At 39.5% G+C, this 14,931-nt stretch overlaps 1 pseudogene; it reads right to left on the reverse strand.

Annotated features, from left to right (window-relative positions):
- Nucleotides 1-461: 461 nt before the first annotated feature.
- LOC120190916 lies at nucleotides 462-8,384 on the reverse strand (annotated as a pseudogene).
- Between the last annotated feature and the right edge of the window lie 6,547 nt (nucleotides 8,385-14,931).

Genomic DNA, 14,931 nt, shown 5'->3' on the forward strand with positions numbered 1-14,931 from the left:
GAAAGTAACTGAAAAAGGTAGTGACTTAGATGTAATAAACAGATGGAAGCTAGATAACCAACAACCATTTAATTTTTTATATAAAAAAAAAAAAATGGCCCCATTAACATCAACTGCAACTGGCATGATGGTGGTGATTATGATGATAAAGTTTTGTATATGAGATAATGAAGGGACAAAAACGTGGACATAGACATGTATGGACTGTCTCCGAAAAATTTAAATTTTTCATTTAGTTTAAATATTTTTTTATTAATAATCTAGTTTTACAATTTTACAATTTATATATTTATATCTATAAAATTTTCAATATAATTTTTTAAGTTTGTTCCCACCTATGTTCATATAAGGAACATGGATGCACAACAAAGTATCCAAGAATATGCAACGTAAATAATGTCAGAAATGAAGGGGCAAAGGTTGCAAAGAGCAGCAATTGCATTTGTTATCATGCGGTATAAAATATGTGGGTTTTATTTTCCTTTATTGCATACTATAGTCCTACAATTACATGCTAGTAACATCATAAATTAATCAAGACATCCCAGAAAGTGTGTCCAAATCACAATCCTCCATTAATACAGCTTCTTTAATCTCCTGTAACATCTTCAGAACTTGCCACATCGTGGGCCTTTGTTCGGGAGAGCTCTAAGTACAAGCAATGGCCACTTTAAGAAGCATCTCTAGCCTTTCATCATCCCCTTCGTCATCTTCCCTGCATGACCTAAGCCAATGCATCCTCTCATCCGGAAACAGAAACGGGTGCTGAGATGGAAGTTTCCCTGTCAGAAGCTCTAACAAACAGAGCCCCGTATGCAAAAACATCAGATTTTGATGTTGCCTGGTGATTTGAACTGCGAGTTTCAGGTGGTTTACATGCGATGGAATCGGGATCTTCGTCCGGTAAGGAAGTGACCAGGGCTGCCAGGCAGTAGTCGGAAAGACAGGCCTCAAAGAAGTGATTTCGATGCTTGGTGGATGTAGGAGAGGCCTTGTGCTACTTCCTCAGCTATTTTCAAGCACGAAGTCCAGTGAAGTGGCTTTGCCCTTGTTGATTTTGATCCTGCGACAATGCAATTTGGAGTTAATAAATTGAGACTTATGGTTTTCTGCATCATTTAATCCCCCATGTTTTTGGGAAATCTCCCAAAGTCCATCAAATATGAAGTGGTTTCCCATTAAACATGCAGGTCATTCAAACAATGGAACAATTGAGTAAGAAAAAGAAAGCATGAAGTTAATACCGTGAATGAGGGAGAAAAGACTGCCATTGGGTTGAAAATCATAAATAAGAAGCCTCTCTTCTTTGGCCTGGAAATACGCCCTGAGAGGAACCAAATTGGGATGTCTTAAGCCGCCAACTGATTACATGTGTTGCTCGAACGTTCCTTCGTTGTGGCTGCTAATTTCCCAGCATCCAGCCTCTTAACCGTCACCACCAGGCGATTATCAAGCACTGCCTTGTACGTCGACCCCATGGTGCCCCTCCCCAGTAACTCAGCTGACGCTCTCATCAGCTGGTCCAACGAATACAACTGCGCCTCACCCGCACAGAATATCAAGTTCCCACTCTTGGCTACTTGCATTCCTTGCAGCCTCTTCACTTTCTCCTCTAACTCATTTTCTTGCTCCATTTGAATCACGGCCGCATCTTGTGATGCAGCCTCCCCGTCATCGGATTCAGCCGTAGCCGTTGATTGCTGTTTATCCGTCTGTTTCCATATTGCCATCACAAAGCAAAGAAGTGAACCAATAAGAATAAAGACCCCAGTAGAGAACCCTATAATAATCGCGGTTCTATTGCGCTCCTTTGAACTTGGCTGAGGCTGAGCAAACTCTACTCCATGCTCTTCTGCACTTTGGCCAAGAGCCACCGTAGGCGGCGGAGCCACAACTGCAGCTGTGGGACCAAAAAAGTGTGGCCTTGGATGACACTCTTTGTGAATAATGTTAGTGTAAATGAACTTTCATTTCATTTTGGGTTTGAATGAGCATTGATCATGTTTGTGCTTCTTGAGCTTGAAGAAGGTTTGAAGTTGAAGATTACAAGGGGAATGTTAGTGTATGTAAATGCATGGCATATATGTTCACGTGCAGTGCATGATGGTTGTGCAGCTGAGTTTTGGTTCACTGCAACAGATCAGTTGAAGTAGTTATTTTGTTGTGGAGTTAGTTACATCAGTTATAGCTATAGTACTAGCTATAAATACTCCCCTTGAGAGTTGTAATACTCACGCTTGATATAATGAATTTCAGAAGATTCATTTCTCTCATTTGTTTTCTTTCTTGTTTACATAGATTAGACATTTGTTCATAAATCTTTACATGGTATCAGTTGCCAAAACGGTCCTGCAGTTTCTGTTTGCCTCTTTTCTTGGAGGTTCTTGGAGGTTCTTGCCCTTCTTTGAAGATGGTGGACTTGCAACAAGCTGATGTTCAGTCTCCGGTGAATACCACAGTTACCTCAACGTCATATGGTTCTTCTGTCAGATCCAGTGTACAACATATACCCAAACAGGATGTCATAAAGCTTACCGAGGCAACATACCTTCTTTGGAAGCATCAGGTGACCCTTATAATTGATGGCTGTGGATTGTTGGCTTACATCTCTGGTGATAATTCTGCTCCATCTCAGTTTGTTACAAATGAGTCTGGGCAGCTTGAGGAAAATCCAGTGTATTTTGTGCATAGGCAACAAGACAAGTTGCTTGCTTCGTGGTTGTTGACAACGATTAGCATGGAGGTTTTGCCACATCTTACAGGGCTTACGTCCTCTCGCACAATCTGGAATGCAGTTTCAAGATTGTTTGGAGTTCGTTCTAGTGCCAAGATTTCTTCTCTCAGGCACAGTTTGCATTCTCAGAGGAAAGCTGGCTTGACTGTGAGTGATTATTTAGCCAAGATCAAGATAATCTGTGATTTGTTGAATGCTGCAGGTTGTGTTATACCTGAACAAGAACAAGTAAGTGTGATTCTTGCTGGATTGTCAATGGAATTCGAGTCCATTATTGCTATAGCATCTCGTGATGTAGTGTCACTGGATAGTCTCACTGAAATGCTCTTGGATTGTGAGGCTAGGCAGAAAGCTTTTTTAAGCGATGGTATTACGGCAAATATGGTTGTGCAGCCGAAAGAAGAGAATGGGACAAGGTCTCAGGCTGCCACTGAAACAGATGGAACAGAAAAACAGTTTTATTCGGTGAAAAGACAACAGGGAAATCAGCAGGGAGGCTATCGTGGTAGAGGCAGAGGAAGATTTAACAACTCAAATAGACCACAATGTCAGTTGTGTGGAAAGTTTGGGCACATCGTTCAGCGGTGTTATCGTCGCTTTGACCGAGATTTCACTGGAATTAGCAGTGAAGATCAGTCTGCTGAGCAGTGGAAGAAACCAGCTGAACAGATAGTTCCTGTGAATGGACATGCGTATAGTCACACGCTGCAATCTCCTATCTTTTACCACTATCCATCCAGCTCCATGCATGGTATGCCCTATGCTTTGACTCGTTTCCCTGGGGACTGTGGAACTCATCCTGCAAAAACAGAAGGACAAGAGTCATTTGTTCATACTGCACCTACAGCCTTTGTATCCACTGTGCCTAGTATGGCAGCAGCTCACAGTGCTCCAAACCACTCCAATGCTCTGTGGTATCCAGACACGGGTGCCACTCATCATGTATCAAATGATCTTGTACCGTTCAATTCAGGTATGACATATAAAGGTAACAACACTCTTCTAATGGGTAATGGTCAAGGAATTAAAATTGATCATATTGGGCAAGTCTCTCTGTCCTCTAGCCTCAGACCTCTAGTATTGCAAAATATGCTACATGCCCCACACATTAAGAAGAAATTGCTGTCAGTATCTCATTTCACTCGTGATAACAATGTGTTTATTGAATTTCACCCTCTTGAGTGCTTGGTGAAGGATGCACAGACTCGGAACATTCTGCTGAGAGGGAAGCTCACTCATGAAGGTTTATACCAGCTGCTACCGTATGAAGAGAAGAAATCATGTTGCATGGTGAATAATGTGTCCAAGGCCTCAAGTAGTTTGGAACTTTGGCATAGGCGCTTAGGACACTCCTGTGAGAAGATTGTCAAAGATGTTATGAAAATGTGTAATGTTTCTAGTAGTGAAAACAAATTGAACAATGTTTGTTCTGCATGTTTACAAGGCAAGGCTCACAAGCTACCTTTTTGTAATTCGTTGACTGAATACAAAGAAATTTTTCAGCTGGTTGTGTCAGATGTGTGGGGACCTGCTCCTGTAGTTTCGACTGAAGGTTACGTATATTATGTATCATTTATTGATGTGTTCAGCAGACATACCTGGGTGTATCTAATCAGAAAGAAATCTGAAGTCAGCCAGTGTTTTCTTAATCTTGTAAAAATAGCAGAGGTTCAGTTTGGGAAGAAAATCAAAGCATTGCAGAGTGATGGTGGAGGTGAATATCAGACACTGAAGAGTTGGTTTTTTACCAATGGTGTACAACATCGGATCTCCTGTCCCAGCACGTCAGAACAGAATAGGAAGGCTGAACGAAAACATCGCCACATTGTTGAGATGGGACTAGCCATGTTAGCTCAAGCATCACCGCCGATAAAGTTCTGGAGTCATGCTTTTACTATGGCAGTGTACATCATAAACAGGCTCCCATCTGAGATCATTTCAGGCAAGACCCCGTTTGAGGTTCTTTATCAGAAAGCTCCTAACTACTCGGGAATGAGAGTGTTTGGGTGTGCTTGTTTTCCCTTCTTGAGACCGTTTAATCAACATAAATTGGATTTTCGGTCAAGGCAGTGTGTGTTTCTTGGGCCCAGCACCTCACATCACGGATACAAATGTCTAGACAATGATGGCAGAGTCTTTGTGTCTCGACATGTGAGGTTTGACGAGCAAGTATTTCCTTTTGATAAGAATCAATGCAAGTGTCATAGACAAGATATTGTTACCACTGGACAATTGCCTATAGTTTATAATAAGCGTGGAGCCATACCGCTTGGCAACCATAATAATGTGCATGGGGTTGGGGTCATTTGTAATGATGCACATGGAGCCACCTCGTCTTTTGCACCTGGTGATAACCTTGGGACCACACCGTTTGGAGCTATGCGAGATAATACTTATGACCATGGGACCACGCCGCTTGGAGGTATGCGAGATTTTGTGCATGAACATGGGGCCACACCGTTTGAATTAACAACGGTTCACAACAATACGCAAAGTGGTGTGCAAAGTGCTCTTGAACGTGGTGCGCAGCCCACTTTTGTTGAGATTTTAACAAATGCAAGCATTGAAGATAATGAGAGACATGGTGTGGTCCACGAATTAAATAATGGGAGAAGTGGACATGGCATGTTCCAAGTGGAGGATACTGGTGCGGCAAATAATAATGGGACTAGCCATTATTCACGTGAATTCAATGCTCTTGCACATGGGAATAGTGGAAATGGAAATTCACGTGGGGTCCAATATAGTGTTGCGCCAAATTCAAATAATAATGGGAGTAGTGAAAATGAAAGCTCACGTGGAATCCAAGGAGGAAGTTGTGATGGTATGGCAAGTGGTGGTGGCTCACCTGTTGAATTAATTAATGATCTGAGTGGTGCACATGGGGAGCAAGGAGGAAATAATGCGAGTGTTGAAAGTATGCATGGTGTACGTGAAGAATTAAACAATGGTGATATGCGTGGTACACATAGGGAGCAAGTTTCGGTCCTAGTAGAAAATTTGAATAATAATGGTAGTGCGGCCATTTTAAATAATAATGACAGTGATGCCAGCTCACATGGAGTCCAAGAAGAGATGGGTACAGTAGAAACGTGCGTTGAAGTTCAACCCGGAGTGGGGACTGATGTTCCACAACCAGTCTCCAATGTGCATCCCATGATGACCAGGAGCAAGCATGGAATCTGGAAGCCAAAAGCTTATAACGTTGCAATTTCAGATCGAGAGCCAGCCAATATCAAAGAGGCATTGATGAGTCCTCTTTGGAAAGAAGCTGCACAAGCAGAGTATGATGCACTGGTGAGGAATGGCACATGGACACTAGTTCATCTTCCTAGAGATAGGAAGGCAGTAAACTGTAAATGGATTTTTAGAATAAAGCGAAATGCTGATGGCTCGATTTCAAGGTACAAAGCACGCTTGGTGGCGAAAGGTTTTCTTCAAAAACTAGGAATTGACTTTGATGAAGTCTTCAGCCCGGTGGTTAAGCCTGCAACGATCAGGGTAATCATTTCCTTGGCGTTGTCACGGGGGTGGAAGCTGAGACAAGTTGATGTCAACAATGCCTTCTTGAACGGGCTGCTCACTGAAGAGGTGTACATGACTCAACCACCAGGGTATGAGCAAGGCAATGGTGAGCTGGTATGTAAGCTACACAAGGCGATTTATGGGCTGAAACAAGCACCGAGGGCCTGGTTTGAGCAACTGAAGGCATACCTGGAATCTGAAGGTTTTTGCCTAGCCAAGTCGGATGCCTCTCTTTATGTTCGAAAGGCCTCGGATAGCTTGGTGTACTTATTGGTGTACGTTGATGATATCATCATAACAGGGGATAAAGAGGTGGTTGTTCAAAGTGTTATAGACAGGATGAATGCTCAGTTTTCGTTGAAGGATCTTGGACCATTGAGCTTTTTCCTAGGAGTGGAAGTCAGTTATGAAGGTGATGGTGTTGTTTTGAGTCAACAAAAGTATATCCAAGACCTTTTACAGAAGCATGGTTTTGGTGAGGTGAAGAGTCTTCCCACCCCTATGGTCTCTAACAACAAGTTGTCTTCCAAGGAAGGAACACCACTTGAAGATGTTGCACGATACAGAAGCATTGTAGGTGCCCTGCAGTACATCGTGATCACTCGACCTGATGTGGCATTTGCTGTGAACAGGGTGTGTCAATTCATGCAAGCCCCACTAGATGTTCATTTTTGGCAGTCAAGCGAATACTTCGTTACCTACAAGGTACTGTTGACTTTGGACTGCGTTTTACACCCTCCTCGAGAATGGCTTTGACTGGTTTTGCAGATGCGAATTGGGGTTCTGATGTTGATGATAGACGGTCAACCTCAGGGTTCTGTATATATTTTTGTGGGAACATGGTCTCGTGGAGCTCTAGAAAGCAACAGGTTGTTGCACGTTCAACTGCTGAGGCTGAATACAGAAGTGTGGCTTGTGCAGCTGCTGAGATGGTGTGGCTTCGATCGTTGTTGGAGGAATTGCATGTAGTTTCACATGGCAAGGCCACATTGTGGTGTGATAATACAAGTGCAGTTGCAGTTTGTGCTAATCCTGTACTGCATTCCAAGTTCAAACACGTTGAGTTAGATCTGTTTTTTGTTCGAGAAATGGTGGCTATGGGACAACTACAAGTGCATGAAGTTCCTGCAATTGAGCAGGTTGCTGATGTGTTGACCAAGCCTTTATCAGCACCTCTGTTTCTCAAACATAGACAACGGTTGTTGGTGGTGCAGCCTAAGAGCAGATCAGTTTGAACTTGAAGAAGGATTGAAGTTGAAGATTGCAAGGGGAATGTTAGTGTAAATGAACTTTCATTTCATTTTGGGTTTGAATGAGCATTGATCATGTTTGTGCTTCTTGAGCTTGAAGAAGGTTTGAAGTTGAAGATTACAAGGGGAATGTTAGTGTATGTAAATGCATGGCATATATGTTCACGTGCAGTGCATGATGGTTGTGCAGTTGAGTTTTGGTTCACTGCAACAGATCAGTTGAAGTAGTTATTTTGTTGTGGAGTTAGTTACATCAGTTATAGCTATAGTACTAGCTATAAATACTCCCCTTGAGAGTTGTAATACTCACGCTTGATATAATGAATTTCAGAAGATTCATTTCTCTCATTTGTTTTCTTTCTTGTTTACATAGATTAGACATTTGTTCATAAATCTTTACAAATAATCTCTCCACAAAGCCCAGGATTCCACGAAAAACAAGAAAACTCAAACTGTAGCAAAGTTGGTGTCACTGGAATCGCACCAGTGAGATTGTTCCCTGAAATGTTACCAGTGAAGAGATTATGATCAAGGAAGAGGCTTTTGAGGTTGACGAGGGTTGAAAGATCAGGAATCGGACCTGTGAGGGAGTTGATTTGGAGACTCAAAACCCGTAGCTGGGCGAGGTGGGACAATGTGTTGGGAGCAAAAACGCCACCATGATCTAGATCTTCTAAATTGAGACGTACCACTTTCTACCGGTAACATGCAACTCCTTGCCATTCACAAAACCCAAAGCTTGCATTGTGTGAGAACCCGAGATGGTTTCTCAACTCTGCTTTAGACTGAAAACCCATAAGAGCAGCAGCCTCAGGTGATGGCCCTAGCTTTGCAGCTTCTGCATAAACAACTATACTACATAATACATAATACATAATCTGCTTGTCTGTCGACTGCAAGCTTAGAATCACGTGAATGCAAGGAATGAAAAAGAGATGTAATATGGGAAAAAATTAGGGTTCCCCCTGAGGATGCCACAGTTTCAGAAATTATTTAAAGAACGATTACATTAAAATTATTATATTAAACAAGTACGTGTAGATTGAATATATGTTAATTACCATCAAACTGCATACTTATATTTGATAAGACTTACAATAATCAAACTACATGTTTATATTAAAAATAATTTAAATAAAATATTAATATTAATATTGGTATATACAATAATAAACAAATATAAAAGAAAATATTAATTATAACATCTATCCGAATTGATTTAAGAATGCAATATATATTAATTATGTGAAAGAGTTATTCGTTACAATTACTTTTCATAGTTGTTATCGTTACAATATATATTAATCGATATCATCATGAGTCGATTGAAAATGATAGATGATCATAATGCTAATTATCTTCAATAAAATAAAACTTGAATATTTTAAGTAAAAATTTAACTCTTATCAATAAAAATTTTGTTTCTAACCGATAAGTCATGACTCGTCCAATTCGAATAATTTTACTATTCATATTTTCTAATGAAACCATTAGCATTTTTTTATCAAAAAATTAATTTTCATTAACTTTAAACATAAAGATAAATTATAATCATAATTTTATAATAAAAATATATATTATAAACATATACATACCATCAATATTATCTAAAAAATAAATCGACACACAATTGTTCATAGTAAACCAATTAAATTCTTGATCGTTGCGATGCATAGCGAGCTTAACTTGTTTTTCGTTCACACGTGACGGTGTCAAACAGCTGCCACGTGAACTCGTATGTAATCTCTCTTTTTTCATTGGATTTTTCTTTTTAAGGTCTTAAAAGGGCAAAAGTGTTTGAATAATGCATTTGGAAAAAAAAATTCTTCATATAGTGCAGTCGAACAATTATTTGTTTAGGTAGGGTGAATGCTACATTGACCACCATAAGTCTCTAGGAGCACTTGGCGACCTATGGAACACTTGGCGACCTATAGAGCTGCAACAGCGAGGGAAAAGAGAAAATTTGCTGCAACAGAGGAGGCTTTGTCGCAAGGATCACTTGGCGACCTATGAAGCACTTGGCGACCAATTAGGTTACTGTAGCGAACACTCCAGTTCAATAAATAATTTGGGTAGAGCTCTAAATGGGGGAATTTTTTTTTCCAACGCCCTACATAGGCGATGAAGCCATCTTAAAAGTCGGGGGTCTACGCCAACGCCGGCAAAAGCCACGAGATAATGTTCTCAAACTATTTAATTCACGAGATAATGCTTTGGCCATATTATTTGCTGAGATAGGGTGAAATCTACAGTGCAGCCGTAGGTCGCCATGGCATCCGGGCGAGTTAGGAGCCGAGCGACCTGTGTAGTGTTTTGCATGAGCCATGCACGTCCAATGGGTAGGTCGCTAGTGTAACATCCTCAATACCGGGTTAGTGACTAAATTGTAAAGTCTCATAATTTGATGATTAAAATAGAATGATTGAATAGTATAAAGATTTATTTGTAAATTATTGTATGGATTTGAATTGAAAGGAAGAAGGAATAGAAGGGCAAAGAGGTCTTTTCTAAGGGAATAAGAAAAGAAGGGTTATATATGTACCCATGTCGGTTGAAGAGGGGAGAACACAAAGGCTTCTAGAGTTCTTTTCTTCTTCTTTCTTCCTTGTACGTGTAAAGCAAAACAAAGGTGAGTTTTCTGATTATTGAGTTTCTTGTTAAATTTAAGATTGGGTTTTGATTATTAGATGATAACTAAGCTTAAGGAAAGCTTAGGTTATCTTAAAATCAAAGGATGATGGAGTTAGAAGAGATTAAAGATTAGAGGTTCTTGAATGAAATCTTGGAATAGAGTTCATATCTAGAATTGAAAGTTAAATTTGACTTGTCATCAACCTAGTTAAGATATATTAAGGGTTAGAAGTGGAATTAAATCATGTTGCAAAGTTGGTATAATTCTTGGATTTCACAAGGAGGATAGGATTCTGAGGTTTAAGATGAAATAAATGAGTATAGATTGGTTTAAGTATGTGTACTGGAGTTAAGAATATAAAAGGGGATGAAACATGAAAGATTTAAGCTGAAATGGATAAGTTTTCGGGTTCAAGAACTGAATTCTGGGCAGAGTGCATCGGTGCACATTCAACGTGTACCGATGCATCAAGAGAAAATCCCAGAATTTGTTGAAGGTGCATCAATACACATGGAGTGTATCGATGCACTCATTTAAATAAATGAACATCGAATGCCATTAGTGCATCGATGCATAAGGAGTGCATCGATGCACCTGCTTAAAATACAAATATCGAATAGGATTTATGCACCGATGCATGGGTAGTGCATCGATGCACCCGTCAAGGGATGCATCGATACATGGTGTAGTGCATCGATGCATATCTTCAATAAGAGATGGAAATAGCTTTCTTTTAACATAAGGATTAATAGTTTGGAATATATCAATTCGTATACTGATAAGTATCAATGTATTACTATGTAGATTTAGAGCGTAAGCTTATTCCAGAACAATCGAAGGATTAGAATCGAATCAAAACAAGGCTAAGGTGAGTGCATTTTATAGTTAAAGTGTATAGAGACAAGACTTGTGATAAGTCTATCTCTGATAGTTGAATTAATGATTCCATACCCATGTATATGCATACATATACTATTGTAATAGTGATTGCATGCATAATTCATTATATGTTCATATGACATTGAATGAACGAATATCATTGCCAGAGAATATAATCCAGGTATGTGAAATAATGGAAAAGATTATGGGTTTATATGAAAAGTGATGAAAGAGATATGAAATGAGAAATGTATTCATATTAATGCCCATGTTATATGATACGAGAGGTATAGGTATAGTTGGCATGCCAAGAGTCGAGGGTATATTAGTCCTTCGGGACGTATCCAGTGGTCATTCGAGACGTATCCAGTGGTCCTTCGGGACATAGTGGTTCTTTGGGACAAATACTGAACAAATGTTCAGTACCCCATGAGGGAATTTATTGAGCTGTGGTGACAGCATCAGTGCACAACCTCAACGTACTCGAATACCTCTGTTCTCAATAATGTACATGGGCAATTGAAAGATAAATTAAGGTGAAAGTGATACAAGAAGATAAGTTTCATATGTACATTACATGATTATATCGGTTATAGTGAAATATATACATGCATATTGAAATGTCATGATCAAATGGTAAGAATGCATATTCATGAATATATAGCTACATGTTTATTTATTGCCTCACTAAGTCTATGACTTAGCGTGTAAGTGATTTACACGTAGGTACCAGGAAACAAGAAGAGCAGTACTAGAAGTGGCAAGAATAACATCACTACTAAAAGATCAGATCAGAAGTAATTGGCAAAGTAGGTATTTTGGGTTGTGTATAGAGTGTTGGCATGTAATAAGTTGTTAATTACAAATGCTCTGATCGATTTTGTATTTGTGATCTCTCTTATGTAAATTAACTTATTTTGTTTTAATCAAAGTTTAAAATTTCCCTGTTTTTCTTTAAGTGGCAAAGTTTGAAAAGTCAATGTGACATTGAGTCATATTCGGGTCAGATACGGGTTAGGGGTGTTACATTTAATGGTATCAGAGCTACGATTTAGTCAATTCTTGGCATAAACCAAAGTCTAGAGGGTCTTATAATGTATACATGCTAACAAAATAGTGAAAACTTCTGATCTGATAGAATAGTAAGTATGATGTTTTGCTAATAGAGTGATATTATTGTGTCTTAATAGTTGTCCGGAAATGGTAGTTCTAGAAACGAAGCGGGAGATGATAGACCCGCTGAAAGTAGCAATTTACTTACCCTGGCCAGGCAGAGTGAAGAACAGACACCCTCTGGAGTGCCTGTGAATGAACAAGATGTATTCTTTAGAACGTTAGACGCGGTATTGACGCGTTTCCAACCTCCTACTATTTCAACTCTGAAAATGAATGTTGTGAAAGAGTTGAAGGGTTTAGGTTCTATCGAGTTTAGAGGGGAAGCTGAGGAAGGTCCTGTTACTGCGGACCTTTGGCTTAATGACGTGAAAGTCATGCTTGAGGGACTTCATTGTTCCGATGCTGAGAAGCTAGATGGAGTAATTTCCTTGTTAAAAGGGCAAGCAAGGATCTGGTGGACCAACGTTACATTGAGAATGTCTGATGATCAAGTAACTTGGTCATTGTTTTTAGAAGAATTTAAGCATAAGTACATTGGAGATCAATTTGTTCGACAGATGAAACAAGAGTTCATGAATTTAAAGCAATTGAATCATACTGTATATGAGTACGAGTGTGAATTCAATAAGTTGAGCCACTTTTCTGTCGAGCTTGTTCCTACAGAGAAGGATGCTTGTGAATGGTTCGTAGAGGGGTTACGTCCTCGGTTGAAGAAAATACTGAATATATTGAATCTATCCTCATTTCAAGAGGTAGTCAATCATGCCAAAGCTTTGGAAAGAGCTCATAATGAGAGATTTGAAAATTCAAGAGCTCAGACAGTCAAAAGAATGGGTACTTCTTCAAGTTCTATACCATCAAAAAGGGGCAAAGATGTTGGTTCTCGACCCCAAAGGAGATCAGAGTCAGTGGCATCCTCCGCTAGAGGATCGAATCCGATGTGAGGTAAACAAACTCATTCAGTGGGATCTGGAGCTGGGAGAGCTAATCAGAGTCAAGTCAGACAATGCCCATATTGTGGAAAGAATCATTCAGGGATATGTAGGATAATTTCTGGAGCTTGCTTTAGATGTGGGGAGACCGGACATTTTATTCGGGATTGTCCCAGGGTAGCCGATGATTCTGCACAACCAGAGAGATCTATTTCTACAAGCCAAAGGGGAAGAGGTAGAGGCAGATGAAGAAATCAGTCAGAGTCCTCTGCTCAACAAGAGATACGTTCCACTGCTCGAGTGTATAATATCAAGACCAATGAGGATCGGAATGACCCAGAGATTATAATAGGTATATTTCTATTGTTTGATATATATGTTATGGTATTGATTGATACGGGGTCTACATATTCATACATTACTAGTAAGTTAGTGAGAGAATTGAACATTTCGTTAGAAACTACTAGCAATGAGGTGATAGTGATGAATCCATTAGGGCACAATGCTCGTGTAAATATGGTGAGTCGAGGATGTCCCATACGGATTCAGGAATTGAATTTCCTGCTAATATGATGGAATTACCTTTTGACGAATTCGAGGTGATACTGGGAATGGACTGGTTATATCGTTACTATGCTAATGTTGACTGTAGAATGAAAAGAGTAGCGCTGAGAAGTCCATAAGGGGTAGATGTGGTGGTATTTAGTGAAGGATGGAATCCATTGGCAAATGTAATTTCAGTAATATCGGCGAAGAAGTTAATGTTACAGGGATATCAACGGTTCATTGCTAATGTATTGGATGTTAGAACCAAGAAGAAAGGGATTTACGAAATTCCTATAGTCAGAGAGTTTTCGAACGTTTTTCCTGCAGAGTTACCGGGTTTGCCTCCAGATAGAGAAGTGGAATTCTAGATTGAAATAATGTCTGGAACTTCACCTATTGCAATGGCACCATACAGAATGACACCAAAAGAGTTGCAAATTCAATTACAAGAATTGCTGGATAAAGGTTTTATCAGACCGAGTGTCTCACCATGGGGAGTTCTAGTTTTGTTTGTTAAGAAGAAAGATGGTTCAATGCGTCTCTGCATTGACTACAAACAACTCAATAAAGTGACTATCAAGAATAAATATCCACTCCCTCGAATCGATGACTTATTTGATCAATTAAAGGGAGTTTCAGTATTCTCAAAATTTGATTTACGTTCGGGTTATCACCAATTGAAGATTCAAAAGAAAGATGTTCCAAAGACGGCGTTTAGAATGAGTTATGGTCATTATGAGTTTATCGTGATGCCGTTTGGAGTTACGAATGCACCAGCTGCTTTCATGGATTTAATGAACATAATATTCCAACCCTATTTGGATAAGTTCGTGGTGGTTTTCATTGATGATATTTTAATATATTCAAAGTCAGAGGAAGAGCATAGTTTGCATTTGAAAATTATCTTGCAGATTTTAAGAGATGAGAAGCTTTATTCTAAACTTTCTAAATGTGATTTATGGTTGAGTGAAGTGACATTCCTTAGGCATGTAATTTCTGCATAAGGAGTTTGTGTGGATCCTCAAAAGATTAAAGCTATTATGGAGTGGGAAGTTTCAAAGAATGTATCGAAAGTTAGAAGTTTTCTGGGATTAGCTGGTTATTATCGAAGGTTCGTTAAAGACTTTTCTATAATAGCATTACCCCTAACTAAGCTGTTGAGAAAGGAGATAAAATTTTTGTGGACCCACGAATGTCAAGAGAGTTTTGAAAGTTTAAAGAAGATTTTGACGGAAGCCCCAGTGTTGATTCAACCCGAGTCTGGCAAGAACTTTGTAGTGTACAGTGATGTGACTCATAACGGTTTGGGATGCG

Source organism: Hibiscus syriacus, unplaced genomic scaffold, assembly GCF_006381635.1.
Source record: "Hibiscus syriacus cultivar Baekdansim isolate YM2019G1 unplaced genomic scaffold, ASM638163v2 tig00116964_pilon, whole genome shotgun sequence".
In the NCBI taxonomy this organism is placed as follows: domain Eukaryota; kingdom Viridiplantae; phylum Streptophyta; class Magnoliopsida; order Malvales; family Malvaceae; genus Hibiscus; species Hibiscus syriacus.